The 14,295-nt window shown below is 43.6% G+C and overlaps 1 long non-coding RNA gene across 1 annotated transcript; it reads right to left on the bottom strand.

Moving 5' to 3' along the window:
- Positions 1-659: 659 nt before the first annotated feature.
- LOC146707043 (uncharacterized) lies at positions 660-4,424 on the bottom strand. The gene is made up of 3 exons (XR_014920739.1): positions 2,020-4,424; positions 1,805-1,908; positions 660-1,627 (listed from the first exon to the last, which is right to left on the bottom strand). It is a non-coding gene; the product is annotated as an uncharacterized LOC146707043 (long non-coding RNA).
- Positions 4,425-14,295: the final 9,871 nt, after the last annotated feature.

The raw sequence follows: 14,295 nt of genomic DNA, 5'->3' as shown, positions 1-14,295 counted from the left end.
TTAATACATAGTGAGAAAGGTGACTGGAAAGGAAAAACTCAATGCATCATGGGAATCCCCGGCAGCCTACGTCTATTGCAGCATAACTAAGGGAGGATTCAGGGTCACCTGGTCCAGCCCTAACTATATGCTTTAGCAAAAAGGAAAGTTTGAAGCCTTATCTTGAAAGTAGAGATAGTGTCTGTCTCCTGAATCCAAACTGGAAGCTGGTTCCACAGAAGAGGGGCCTGAAAACTGAAGGCTCTGCCTCCCATTCTACTTTTAAATACTCTAGGAACAACAAGTAGGCCTGCAGAGCGAGAGCGAAGTGCTCTAATAGGGTGATATGGTACTACAAGGTCATTAAGATAAGATGGGCCTGACAAACTGTCCATGTTTCAGGTGCTCGGTGCTGTACAGCGCCTTCGGTGGCTGTGAATACATGATCAGGAGACGTTGAATGGAAGGAATGAAACACGGCGTGAGGAGTCTTTTCCTGATGCTGTAATAATGTTCAGCGTAAAAGTCATCCTCCAAGTGTCACAGCGGGATGGAACGGACACACGCGCAGGCTCTTAGTTGGGAAACACAAGAATCTTTATTACAGCACACCAGGTGATCTATTTACAGAGGTGAGGGGGAAGTTTTTGTGTTTCTGTTTGTGTGTGGACCCCGGACCCCGGGCTCCGGGGTCCGGGGAAACACACGGAAAAGACGCTGAAAGTCCACACGCACTCCGTCCACTCTTCACGCTCCTCTCCACACTCCACAGAAAACACGATGACGTACTCCACTCCTCGCACACTCAATCAGTCAGGAAACTCAGGGGTTTGTCCAGGGAATGCGGGTCGGCAACGGTCCAGCGACGAGAAACACAGCTGCCGTCTTGTAAAGGAGCTGGAACACTCTCGTAACGAGCCACAGGTGCGTGATGGCGACCAGGTGCGTGGACCAAGGGCAGAAGCCCACAGGTGAGCTGACAGGTGAGCTGACCCTGACACCAAGACTCGCAGACACTCATGTTGTCTCTGGCTGGGGTGATTGGTCTTGCACCCGTTGCATGCTTCGGTGCGGTACTCGTTGATCACTAGGTCGAGTAGGTGATACACCTACGCAGTTTTCACAGTATCAACGAGTAAAGAAGAAGCCCAACCGTTAAGCTCGGCGGCTTTAACTGAGAATATCCAAGGGCTCCACCGAGCCCCATGAGAACATAAGATGTAAAGTACGCTCCTGTGCCAAATAATCCCAGGGAAGCGAGGCGGAAGAATTTACACCACTCCTTCAATTCGATCCTCTCCTCTTCTTCCCTTTTTCTTTGTTCTTCCTCCTTTCTCCTCTTCAGCCTTTCTCCTTCGAGTTTCTTCTGGGCTGCCTTATACATCTCGTCGGTGTAGTGGTTTCCTCCATTGAAATCCTCCATTTCATCTATTTCATCCAAAAGACAGCCCCAGAGTGTCGATCACAGCGATATTTCTTCCGTCGTCGCCCTCTGCCTCTTTTCTGAGACAGCTGTCGGTGACAGACTCAGGCGAAACGTCTTCTTTGAAAGCGTTCGCATCACCCAGGATGGTGTTTCTGGATGCATTCTTTCCCGATCCTGTTTTAGCGACCAGAAGGAGTCTCAGTTCTTCACGGGTCGCAGAGCCTGCGGGGTTGGGGAAATGATAGTAACGTTTGAATCATTCCAGAAATAAAAACCCATAAAACACTACGTTACACTAGGCTTTTCTTTTGTTATCTTTGTATCGATGTTGACAGCAAGCAGTTTGTCCACATAAAGCGAGTACCACAAGCAGCACACAACCCTGGGATTGCACTTTACCTTTGTATCGATGTTGACAGCGAGCAGTTTGCCCACATAACGCCAGTAGCACAAGCAGCACACATCCCTGGATCCGGCCTTTGGTCACCAACATTTTCAGTAAGCTAAGAAAAGAAGAAAGAAAAAAGAGGTGAAATTAAGGCATATTCAAGGAAAGTATTTCAGATCAGATTAGCAAGTGTTAAGGTTCAAAATTGAGGAAGGAGAGTACACACCACTCTTGGTCCAGAAGCTCTTTGGTCAAACAATGATTTTAATGAACACACGTGTGGGAAGACACTCTGTACGCAGACAGCCAGTAGTCCTCGACTTAATCAAAGCATGAACAGATATTTTATAGCATCAGGGTTTGTTTACTGACGCCCCTTCATGCGTCACCGGTACATTTTATACATAGATCAGATCAACACCAGAGTGACTTTTCACCTAGAAAATCATCTTCTATTTTCATGGCTTGGTACTTTCCGTTCTCTCCTCTAAATAAATCTAACTAATGTGTGTGTATGTGTTGACCTCACATGCTCTTTGTGTCACCTCTTCACCTACTGTCTGTGTCTCGTCTGCTTTCGGTTTCAGTTCTGCAAAAGGCACACTCTGCAAACCTGCAATTTCCTGTCAGCCTGCAACTTAGTCTTTCTGAAAGACACACACTGTTCAACCCCTGAATGCAATATAAACTCCAGATTATATTATTAATGCAATCGTAATAATGACAATTATTTAACAATAGCAGTAAAATAATTTCCCTTCTCCACACTCCCTCTCTTGACCTCTGGAACACCAGAGGTCACAATACATTGTGTCCTCACTCAGACCCTCTCTGGTGGTCTCGGACCTCGAGATCTCCAGGATCCTCGCCCCTCCTGTGGTCGCCGAGATCGATCTTCTGCAAAAGAAACAAAACACCTTTTCCTGCACCTCCCTAACTTATCCTATCTGGGACTCTTTAATCAAAAGCCTGATCCTAATTATCTTCTTAACTTATTGACTTATATTTATATATATTCTTCAACGTTACTCATCACTTTAAAATTCTTTAAGCCCTGCTTTCACGTCCGGTTGCTCACTCTATTTTTCCCTTATCTGATCATCAACATCCTGTGTACAAATTGTCGCTGCTGCAACTTCCTCTACTCTAAAACATCCAAAAGAAAACAACCACTTTAATCAATTAAGTTTAATCATATAAGCAATTACTCCTGCATAAATTTCATCATATCTAAATGCTGCCTAAAAACAACTCCTATGTGTTAACTTCATTTTAACCTCACATTTCCTATGTTATAACCCGTTTTGGTATAGCCTTTTTATTTCATTTTGCTCCTTTTAATGTAACCATACCTCCTAATTCTAGTTTATCAGACTTAACCAAAATATATGCTTTCCTTCCTCTTTGGTCCTTCTTTAAGTTCAGTTAAAAGCTAAATGAATTTAAGGCCTTTTGCCTGGAATCAATACTGTCATGTGTGTTTCTTAACTCTGTGTCTGTAAGCGTGTGCAATCCTTCATGAACTCATATTATCCTCACAGTAGATTGGCTAATCATAGCGCTAGCCAAAGGCTCGTGACCCTCCAGAGACAAATTTGAGCCACAACTCCTTTAAAAGCACAAAATGCAATATGTATAAAAATCATTTCTCCGTATAAGCTCCCCCTTTATCCTAAAAATACCTCCTATGTAATATCTGTATGTGTAAGCCTACATTATAACCACTACTTCTAGAAATCAAAAAGAAATCAAAGCTGTTCTACCCCTTCAACCCTCACTAATTTTCCCTCTAAGAATTATTCACAGCTTTGAAAAACCGGCATTGTATCTTCTAAACAGGATTCAGTTCTGTCATGGTCCTGGGCCATGTTGGTTCCTTGTATTTTCGCTCCTTATTTAGGCCAGGTTTTCTGAGGTGTCCTGTTGTGGTGTTCCCTAAGTGTTTTTTCCCTTTGTGACTCTTACCCCCTTGTGCCCCTCTGTCTATTTATGAGCTCTCGTCTCTCTTTGTGTTTATTCCATGTTTCCCCCAGCCTGTTATGTCTGTGTTCTCCCCGTGCTTTCTCTCCTCCTGTCTGAACCTCTGTGTACTTCCTGTTTTACTTTGACAGTCTCTCGTCAGTATGCGTAATGTTGTGTTCACTCCTGCCCTGTCTCGTTATGTTTATCAGTATCCCCTGTGTTCCCCACCTGTGTGTAATCTCCCTGTGTTCTCTGGGTGTATTTAAGTTGTGTCTTCTGTTATGGTAGTTACTGGTTCGTCTGTGTTGTTTCCCCTCGGTCTCCCTGCGTCTCTTGTGTATTTCCCCGGACCTCCCTGCATCCTCGTTTCTGGTTTGTGTTATTAGCTTACCCAGTTTAGGTTTCCGGTTTCTTGTTTTTCCACCAGTGCTGTTTTGTGCCCACCGTTGTAAATAAATATTCACCTGCACCAAAGCTGCCGCCTTTTGGGTCCTTTTCTACAACTCCACACGGCTTGCCTCGCAAACCGTGACAAGTTCACTTTTAATCCTTTAACCTTAACTTAAAAATAACAGTTTCAGTTTTACCATATCCAAATGATCAACAACCCAAAAGGTCCTAAAATGATCCTAAATTATTAAACAATTAAATTATTACACCCTAAACCCCCTTTATTTTGACACATGAAATGTGTCAAAATACTATCCAAAACTAAAAATGCTCAGTTTTCCCCACTCATGTTCCAATGTATGTCATAAAATAAACTTAAAACAGAACAGTTATCAGTCATGTGTTTCTACAATTAATGGTAACTGAGTTACATCAAAAAATATTTCCCCTTTAGCATTTGGCATTCTCCCAACAATATACTATAATCCCATAATCTAACCCCAGTCAACAAAACAAAACAGAAATTTTCTCTGGTAAAAACAAATTGTTTGTCCACACGTATTCATCCTCACTCACATTCAGTCACACATTCACTCACATGCAGTCACACCATGTATTTGCTGATAGTGGAGCTTCCCACACGATCAGATACTCCACCCTCAGCAAAATGAGCTCAGTCATTTTTTATTTTCCATAGGAAAATATTTCTTTATGCTTTTGGACTGGATTGACTCGCATAAAATCCTTTTTACAGGGACTTACGACCTGAATAGTCCCCACAGGTAGCTCTCCTCAGCCAATTGAAATCTGGAAAACCCCCTTATATTTTCAGCGCCGTTATTCACTGTTGCAGGCCTGCTTAAAACAGAAATGAAAAATAGAGCTGATTGTTAGCTCATAAAAACAAAACAAAATCACCTGACAGGTTTTCTTTAAGTGCACTATTACAAAATAATGGGCCCCTCCCAGACATGTCCATGTTTCCTAAAACTCCCTCTATTAAAAACAAAAATAACAACAACAACCTAACTGACAGAATCAACCCATCACCACAACAACCTTAAACACACAAGTCTTGCCACCACATAATTTCACCTCCTCAATACACCGAAAGTCTCATTAAAACCACACAATTTGCACACAAAAATCACCCCCTTATGCTCTGTAACATACTTCCATAACAATAGAAACATATGTTTAAACATTATCACCTTATTAAATCATTTTATTTCTTTCTACAGTGATCACTACTTGACCACTCAGTACGAGAGAGCACTCCTAAGTCACTCTTTTAAAACTACTTTAATCACTTTTTGTTTACATAACTCCCTTTGTCATATGGCTTCTTCTATTCCTCAATTACAAACTCAAATGTATTTTATTAAACATTCACACCATTGTATCATTCATACAAAATAGCAAGCTGTTCTTCATTGCATATGTTTGTGTTCTTAGCCAAGTTTAATCTGTATCTATGCATTAATCTCGATGAGCTTGTCTTGTCTTCATAAGGTTAACGCATTTTCTGCTTGTGTATGTGAATTTGCATATGTTGCTTTTGCAGTGTGTCAGACTCCTGCACAATTCTCCACTTAAGCCGTCAGTTTCTTTCCCAAATTTGCTAACCCAAATCTTAAGTTCCCACCTTATTCCCGCTCCTCAGCCAGAAGCTAGGGCCCACTTGTCAGGTTTATGGAGACATGGCGCTGTAAACAATTCAACCAGAAACTTGCCTTGGCATGTCCAGTCAAGTTAACCTACAGGTCTCTTCCGACCGCTGCACGTGGAAAATTGATCCAGATCTGTTTCGCCCCTATAGAAACACAACTGAGACATTTTCATTATTTTCATATATACTTAAACTACCCGTTTCCCTTTCTCTGGTCAGAAATCCCAACTTATGTCATGTATATACGTGTAAGCAGGTCTTCATTGCTTTTCCTATATATTTTGTTAATGTTCAGTGAGTGTAAGCTGCTTTCTTCATTGCCTCTATATGTTATAGTCAGGTTTAATTCATGCATCTTTTCCCTGATTTCTTAATTCAAAACTATCTCACTTCTGATTCTTTCCAGAAATAATTTCACATGTAACACTTTGTCTATGTGTGTTTTCTATTCTTGTTTACCTCTTTGTTTGTGACGGTGGACATCTCTAAACCATCATGAGTTCAAGCTTCACTTTCAGTCCAATTACACCCTGTATTCTCACAGTCGAACTCGTCCGGCTTCACCTCTCACCGGTCACTGTCCTCTTCTCTCAGTGTCCTTTTGTTGTCTTGAATTCCAGCAAACACAGTCTGTTTCTTCTCTGTTTCTCTTCAGTATTTTCCTTTTGGATCAAGTCCCAGCCTGGCAAAATACCACATTCAGTGCCTTTAAACAGTCATGTCACACTGTTCTTACCAGCCTGCTGTCCACCGTGCATGGTTCATCACGTGGTTTCTTCTTTTCTGTTGATCCTCTCAGTCATCTCTTTCAAGATTACTCCAAGCATGGCAAATCTGACAATCAATGTCCAGTGCTTTACCACCGTTCATTATCCCACTGTTCAACTGCCCAGCCTGTAATTTACAGTACATGTTTCCACCTCGTGGTTCCTTACATGCTGCTGCTGGTGTCGTCAGTGTGGTTTCCGTTGCACTGTCTTTTGCCTGCTATTAATTCTTCTCAAGTCCACGATGTTCTGTCGGTCTTCATCAGGAGATTAACTGTCCTTTGAGCTTCTTCTCAGGATGGGGACAAGTGCGAGGTCAAGCTGTAAAATTTTAAGCCAAAATCTGGCCTGTTTTCTCCCAATTATGCTACTCTAGTGGTTTTGGCGCCGTACTCAAAATTCCAGGTTGAGAGAAGTCCACCTTTATTTATCTGTAATCTGTGTTAACACACTAAAACATACAATTAATATCCTTTTCATTTCTTTTCTCAAAACCTCCATTCGCTTTATCTGCCTAGAGTTTAACTCATCTGTTTCTCTCTCTGGGTGCTCACTCGTCACCTTATATGGGCATGCAAACTTCCTGTCACCCACACCATTTCCTGTTACACACACACAGCACGCAGCTGCTCTGCTGTTCCTCCAGGCTAATCAAACTTATTTTGTATTTACAATCTACAAACCCTCTGTAATTCTACTAACTTTTGATCTAAAATGTAGCAACATTCACACAATGATTTCATAATCCTCTCACACACACCTTTTAAATAAACTAAACTCTTATAACATCACTCATGCATCTCTTAAATTAAAAACACTTTCAAACTTTAAAACATCCTACTTTACATCACCAAAGAAATACCTCTCACACCTTTATTCATCATTCAAAACCTTCTAGTCACCGCATTCACACAAGAAATTGAAAAAATAAAACACACCAGCAACTATTGCTGGAGAGAAGTTACTACTGAAAGTAATATGTTAATCTTAAGTATACACAGTGCACTCAATATATTTATATATCTACATCCAACTTCAGTCAATTACTATACATCCACTACGGCAACTCAAAACTTTATTTATAGTCCTCTAATAAACATAAATGGCATTTGAAACACACACTCAACAATGTTTGCAGCAGTATTTGTGAAACCAACTGTGGCTTAAACAGTTCACTGCTTACTCATTTGCATTTTCACTCACACACACACAGTCTTAAAAATAGCTCCAGCATTGCCTCAGACTCCTTTCACACAGAGATCTCTTATTTTATATTACAACGACGTCTTATATTTACAACCACTGTCAGATCTGTCAGCTTTAGCGCCTACCCAATTTCGACAAATTTAAAATAACCGCCCAGCGGATAAACTCCCTGAGTTTTTTGCGACCAATTAACCAGTATCAAGACTTTACTTGTTTCTGGCCTCATCTCTAAAATCCCTAACTCAATTTAAAAGCGTCAACCAACCCAAACTTTGCCTGAAGCTCTATTTTTTGGCGTTTCCCAGCCAAGGCTTACCCTGAAGTGTTAAGTTAAAGTTACACGCCCGAAGTCCAACTTCTTCTGACCAAAAAAGCGCAGGTACCGTTCCAAACGGTAAGGAGACTCTAACTCCTAGCTTCATTCCAGGATGCCCTGTACCCCACAGTTAAGCCAAACTGAACTAACCCTGTTCGCCGACAGGTCAATGTCGCGCGTCCACGACAAGGAGGGAGCATAACCTCCGGGCTCTGCGCTTCCTAGCAGACTCGAACTGCCGTTCTAGAATAATTTATAATACTTTGAAACAACAATCAACACCCAAAACAAGTGTATAACTGAGGCAGATCGACCCTGATGGACAATGGGGACTCTAACCCACAAATTGACCAACAAAGGTCTGACCTAATGACCAACCGGGACTTTAACCCACAAAATGACCAAATACCCTACCAAACTACTTGAGACTCTAACTCAATTTCTTTGGGACTTCAACCCAGTATTTAACTACTTGAGACTCTAACTCAATTTCTTTGGGACTTCAACCCAGTATTTAAACTTTTCCTGGCAGACTCTAACTGCTTTAGCAGACTTTACTGCTTTCATTTCTTCTTTCTTCTTAGCAGAACTCTAACTGCTTCAACTCATGAGATTTTTCATCAAAATCAAAACAGACATCCACCAGTAACTTCAGTGAGTAGACTTAAATCTTATCATGTCCAATTTGGCACACTTTGGAAATAATTCAACAGGTAGTGCTTTACCTTTTGGATAAGCCGGCTTATGCCCACTCACTTCGACCACTGGAATTCATGTCTGCCCGTCAGACCACCTCAGAGACCACCAAATTTCTCCATCTAAACCTCCAATTCTCCCTCCTCAACCACCGGACGAAGCCCCCAAATGTTAAGGTTCAAAATTGAGGAAGGAGAGTACACACCACTCTTGGTCCAGAAGCTCTTTGGTCAAACAATGATTTTAATGAACACACGTGTGGGAAGACACTCTGTACGCAGACAGCCAGTAGTCCTCGACTTAATCAAAGCATGAACAGATATTTTATAGCATCAGGGTTTGTTTACTGACGCCCCTTCATGCGTCACCGGTACATTTTATACATAGATCAGATCAACACCAGAGTGACTTTTCACCTAGAAAATCATCTTCTATTTTCATGGCTTGGTACTTTCCGTTCTCTCCTCTAAATAAATCTAACTAATGTGTGTGTATGTGTTGACCTCACATGCTCTTTGTGTCACCTCTTCACCTACTGTCTGTGTCTCGTCTGCTTTCGGTTTCAGTTCTGCAAAAGGCACACTCTGCAAACCTGCAATTTCCTGTCAGCCTGCAACTTAGTCTTTCTGAAAGACACACACTGTTCAACCCCTGAATGCAATATAAACTCCAGATTATATTATTAATGCAATCGTAATAATGACAATTATTTAACAATAGCAGTAAAATAATTTCCCTTCTCCACACAAGTTAAACCACACTGAAAATACACGTTGAATAAACCATGGCCCCAAACTGGTCGGTTGTCCCATGTGTTTCGCCCGTAGCTGCTCCGGGCGCAAACAAAATGAGCCCTGGTTTCGCGACGCAGGCGTAGCAACAACCTCCTTCTACTCCTCACTGCCTCCTGTGTGTGTGTGTGTGTGTGTGTGTGTAGGAGGTACTGGGTTCCTCACAGACGGTGGTGTTCGCGAAACCCACCCTCCCCAAAGCTAAGGGCTCGCCAGCGAGGCGCATGAGTGCGAGGAAAATGTTTTAAAAAAGGGAAAGGAGGATGAGGAGACACTGAGGGTCCGAGGTCTAAACGGAAGGCTGTGTTCAGGTAACCCGCCCTCCGCAGACCTAAGCGTACGCTAGCGAGGCTCTTGAGAACAATGTAGAGGGAGGAAGGATGAGGAGGAGGCAAGGAGTGTCTGCAGTCCAAACGCAGGGCGGTGTTCGCGTAATAGGCAGGCCACATAGCTGGTCTTTCACTAGCGAGGCAGATGAGAACGAAGGCGAGGGAGCATGAAGGACGAGGGGCATGGAGAGCCCCAGGTCCAACTGGAGGGTGGTGTTCGCGTAATAGGAAGGCCAAACAGCTTCTCTTTCACTAGCGAGGCGCATGACAACGGTAGAGAAGAAGCAAGGAGGACAAGGAGCAATGGAGAGCCCGAGGTCCTCACCGAAGGAGTGTTCGCGAAACTGGCCCTCCACAGACCTAAGCATACACTAGCGAGGAGCATAAATGGAGGGCGGTGTTCGCGTAATAGGCAGGCCAGACAGCTGCGCTTTCACTAGTGAGTCACTTGAGAACGATGTAGAGGGAACAAGGAGTATGAGAAGCAATGCAGAGCCCGAGATCCAATTGGAGGGCGGTGTTTGCATAGTAGGAAAGCCAAACAGCTTCTCTTTCACTAGCGAGGCGCATGACAACGGTAGAGAAGGAGCAAGGAGGACGAGGAGCAATGGAGAGCCCGAGGTCCTCACCGAAGGGGGTGTTCGCGAAACTTTAATGCAATACTTTTGTTAATAGTCAACGGTGCAATAGACTCCATAATTGAAATGTGAAATTCACTTGTATTTTTATTTTTATTCCTATTTATTCTATTTATCCCCTTCGTATATTTTATTTATATATGTCTCTGTATTTATATATGTGTGTGTGTGTGTGTGTGTGTGTGTGTGTGTGTGTGTGTGTGTATATATACAGGGCTCTAGACTAACTTTTTGACATGGGCGCACCGGTACGCCTAACTTTAAAAATTTAGGCGCACCGGCACAAAAGTTAGGCGCACTCAAATTTTTCAACCGCATCGCTTAACACCGCAGTTTTACATGTGCACTTTCTTTGGGGGGGGGGGGGGGGGAGTCCATACAGACAATATTAATTTCTAGATTATTAACTAACAAACTTGTGCTTAAAGTGCTATGTCAATATTGTAGAAAATGTTAAACTTAATCATCATCTTGGCCTCCTCTGACGACCTGTTTGCTGCTGTCTGCTGCTGAAAGGCCGTGGGGAGAGGGGACACTTGGGCAGTGCATTTATTGCAGCATCTAATGTGTTTTCTGGATACACTGTGCTTTTTCAGCATTCAAATATTGATGGCACCGTGTCAGAGCACTGGCTATGAATTTCAGACAGATCAGGCCTTAATTTAACAAAAAAGTTATCAATAGTTCTTTTCATCTTTTCTTATTACCCACAGCTACATCCACTTCTCTCAGGCCTAGGCTGCTCACTAGGGCTGAGTATCATCACTGATTTCTATAATCCATTCAATTCCGGTTCTCAAAGTCCTGATTTGATTCTATTTAGCCTCAGACAGTCAGAAATATTATAATTCTGATCATTTATCAGTACTGATACACATGAGACTTCATCAGAATTGTGAAAATCACAGCAGATGCCTTTGTGTGAAAGTAACTGAAAATAAAACACAGGAAAACATGAAGGAGATTTTCCTGGTCTGGCTTTTTATAGCAGATAACCTTAAAAATATTCTGTAATATTCTGCAATTTTGCATAATTTTAAGAAATTTAAATTTCTTCAGTATTGAACAGCAGAAATTAGGCTTTCTTGTCCGAGGTCATTTAAGTGAAAAAATAAAAAGCGCTGTAAACAACGCTAGACTGGTGGGTAATAAGCGAATGAATAATGCAGAAAACAGATTTGAGACGGGAAACTGTTCCTGAAGTACAGAGAGAGAGAGAGCTGTGCAGGAAGTGTGATTTTTATCGTGGTGGAAGCAAAACAGCAAAAGTCAGAGGGAATTCATGACGACATTGATCAAATGTGAAGCGCAGTTTGCTGCTTCTTTTGCTGCTGGCTCGGTGAATTTTGGTTGGAGAGAGGCAAAACCTGCAGCTCAGAATCAGCGCAAAAAGACGTAAACACAGCGCGGACCTGACGCATCAGAATCGCTGAGCTCCGACAGCGTGTCCGTGTTCGGGCCGTCGGGTGAGAAAGCCGAGAAAGACGAAGCTGATTCTGATGTGTTGGGTCCGCTCCGTGTTTAGGTCTTTGTGTGGAATCCGTTAATGAATTGATATCGCTTTATTCAAGCTACTCACCTCTCTCTTCCACCTGCACTTTCAACTGGACCACGGCCAATCAGAGAGGTCCCGCCCCTGACTATCTCTGATTGGTTTAGTCCACGATAGGGGCATAATGTGTGTCTGTTGTTGACCACACGGAGAGTTGCAGAGATTTTTTTTTGTTACCGGAACAGTTGGTCGCACCTGTGCGACCAAATATTTATTTTTAGTCGCACCCCTGAAAAATTTGGTCGCATTTGCGACCAAATTGGTCGCACTCTAGAGCCCTGATATATATATATATAATATTCTGTAACTGTAACTTCTGTCGGTGCTGTGCTTTTGGAAACCGAATTTCCCAGAGGAACCCACCCGAGTGATTAATAAAGTTTTATCTTATCTTATCTTATCTTATCTTAACTGGCCCTCCACAGACCTAAGCATACACTAGCGAGGAGCATAAATGGAGGACGGTGTTCGCGTACTAGGCAGGCCGAACAGCTGCTCTTTCACTAGCGAGGCAGATAAGAGCAATGTAGAGGGGGCAAGGAAGACGGGGAGCAACGGACATCCCAAGGCCCTCACCGAAGGGGGTGTTCGCGAAACCAGCCCTCCGCAGACCTATGTGTACGCTAGTGAGAAGCATCAGAACGACGTAAAGGGAGCATAGATGAGGAGGAGGCAAGGAGTGTCTGAAGTCCAAACAGAGAGTGGTGTTCATGTAATAGGCAGGCCAAGCAGCTGCTCTTTCACTAGCGAGGCGCAGGACAACGATGGAGAAGGAGCAAGAAGGACGAGGAGCAACGGAGAGCTCGATGTCCTCACCGACGGCGGTTTTCGCAAAACCCACCCTCTGCAAACCTAAGCGTACTCTAGCGAGGAGCGTGACAAGGATATAGAGGGAGCAAGGAGGACGAGGAGGCTCGGAGAGCCTGAGGTCCAACTGGAGGGCGGTGTTCACGTAATAGGCAGGCCAAGCAGCTGCTCTTTCACTAGCGAGGCGCAGGAGAACGGAGCAGAAGGAGGTCGCAGGACGGGGAGGCAGGGAGAGTCCGAAGTCCTCACTTAGGCCGGTTTACGCAAACACTGCCAAGAAGGAGACATTGATGATGATGATTATGATGATGTGAAGTTGAGAGTTGTTTGCTCCGGCGGTTCGGGGTCCCTCCAGACCCCAGTGTTTGCCATCGTAACTTACGAATGTGCATTGGGGTTGCGAAATACCCCATCGCGATTACAAAGGGGTCACAGTGTACCCACGGAGCAGAGAGCACCCCCGGTCCTCATGAAGGCCGGTTTACGCGTAACCTGGGGCCCATTCGGCTAAGCACTCGCCTGCGAGGAGCAGGAGAACGGAGCAGAAGGAGCAAGGAGAACTAGGAGGCTGTGAGAGTCCGAGGTCCTCACTTAGGCCGGTTTACGCGTAACCCGGGACCCGTCCAGCTAAGCCCTCCCCTGCAAGGAGCAGGAGAACGGAGGAGAAGGAGGTCGCAGGACGGGGAGGCCGGGGAGAGTTGTTTGTAATTTACCTTCCTTGCGCTGAGAGAGAACCGCCCCAATTCCCGAATCAGAAGCGTCCACTTCCACCACGAACGGCAGGGCGAGGTCAGCCTGGGCCAGGATGGGGGCCAAGGCAAACAGGCTCTTGAGACTGTCGAATGCTTGCTGAGCTTCTGGAGACCACAGGTACGGCTGTTTGGGCGATGTGATTTGAGTAAGAGGCAATGCCACCTTACTGAAGTCCCGGATGAAACGTCTGTAGAAGTTGCTGAATCCCAGAAAACTTTGCAACTTCTTCCGGGTGCCGGGCACAGGCCACTCCAACACAGCTTTGACCTTATCCGGGTCCACTCGCAACCGGCCCTGTTCAATGATGAAACCCAGAAAAGAGACAGTTGAGGCATGAAACTCACATTTTTCCGCTGAATCACTCTTGAACTCGGATGTTGATTTTCCATCACTTTTGCACCATTGGTTACTATTGAAACAACAATAAAGTCATAATTCAAAATCAGTATTTGTATTAATACTAAACCGCTGCAAAGTACCAGCAATATTTAAACCTGCAAGAAAGACTTTTGTGTATGATCCACAAATAGGAAACCCATTATATGCTGGACATAGTCTTACAATTTGTCATGTCCATAATAATATCCCTATAATATGAAGCATCTGGCATTATGTAATAAAAAAAT

Source organism: Copadichromis virginalis, linkage group LG6 (assembly GCF_057382275.1).
Source record: "Copadichromis virginalis isolate Kocher_CV1m ecotype Utaka linkage group LG6, C_Virginalis_male_GT1.1, whole genome shotgun sequence".
NCBI classification, from domain to species: Eukaryota; Metazoa; Chordata; class Actinopteri; order Cichliformes; family Cichlidae; genus Copadichromis; species Copadichromis virginalis.
This window is presented reverse-complemented; position numbering and strand designations above follow the sequence as displayed.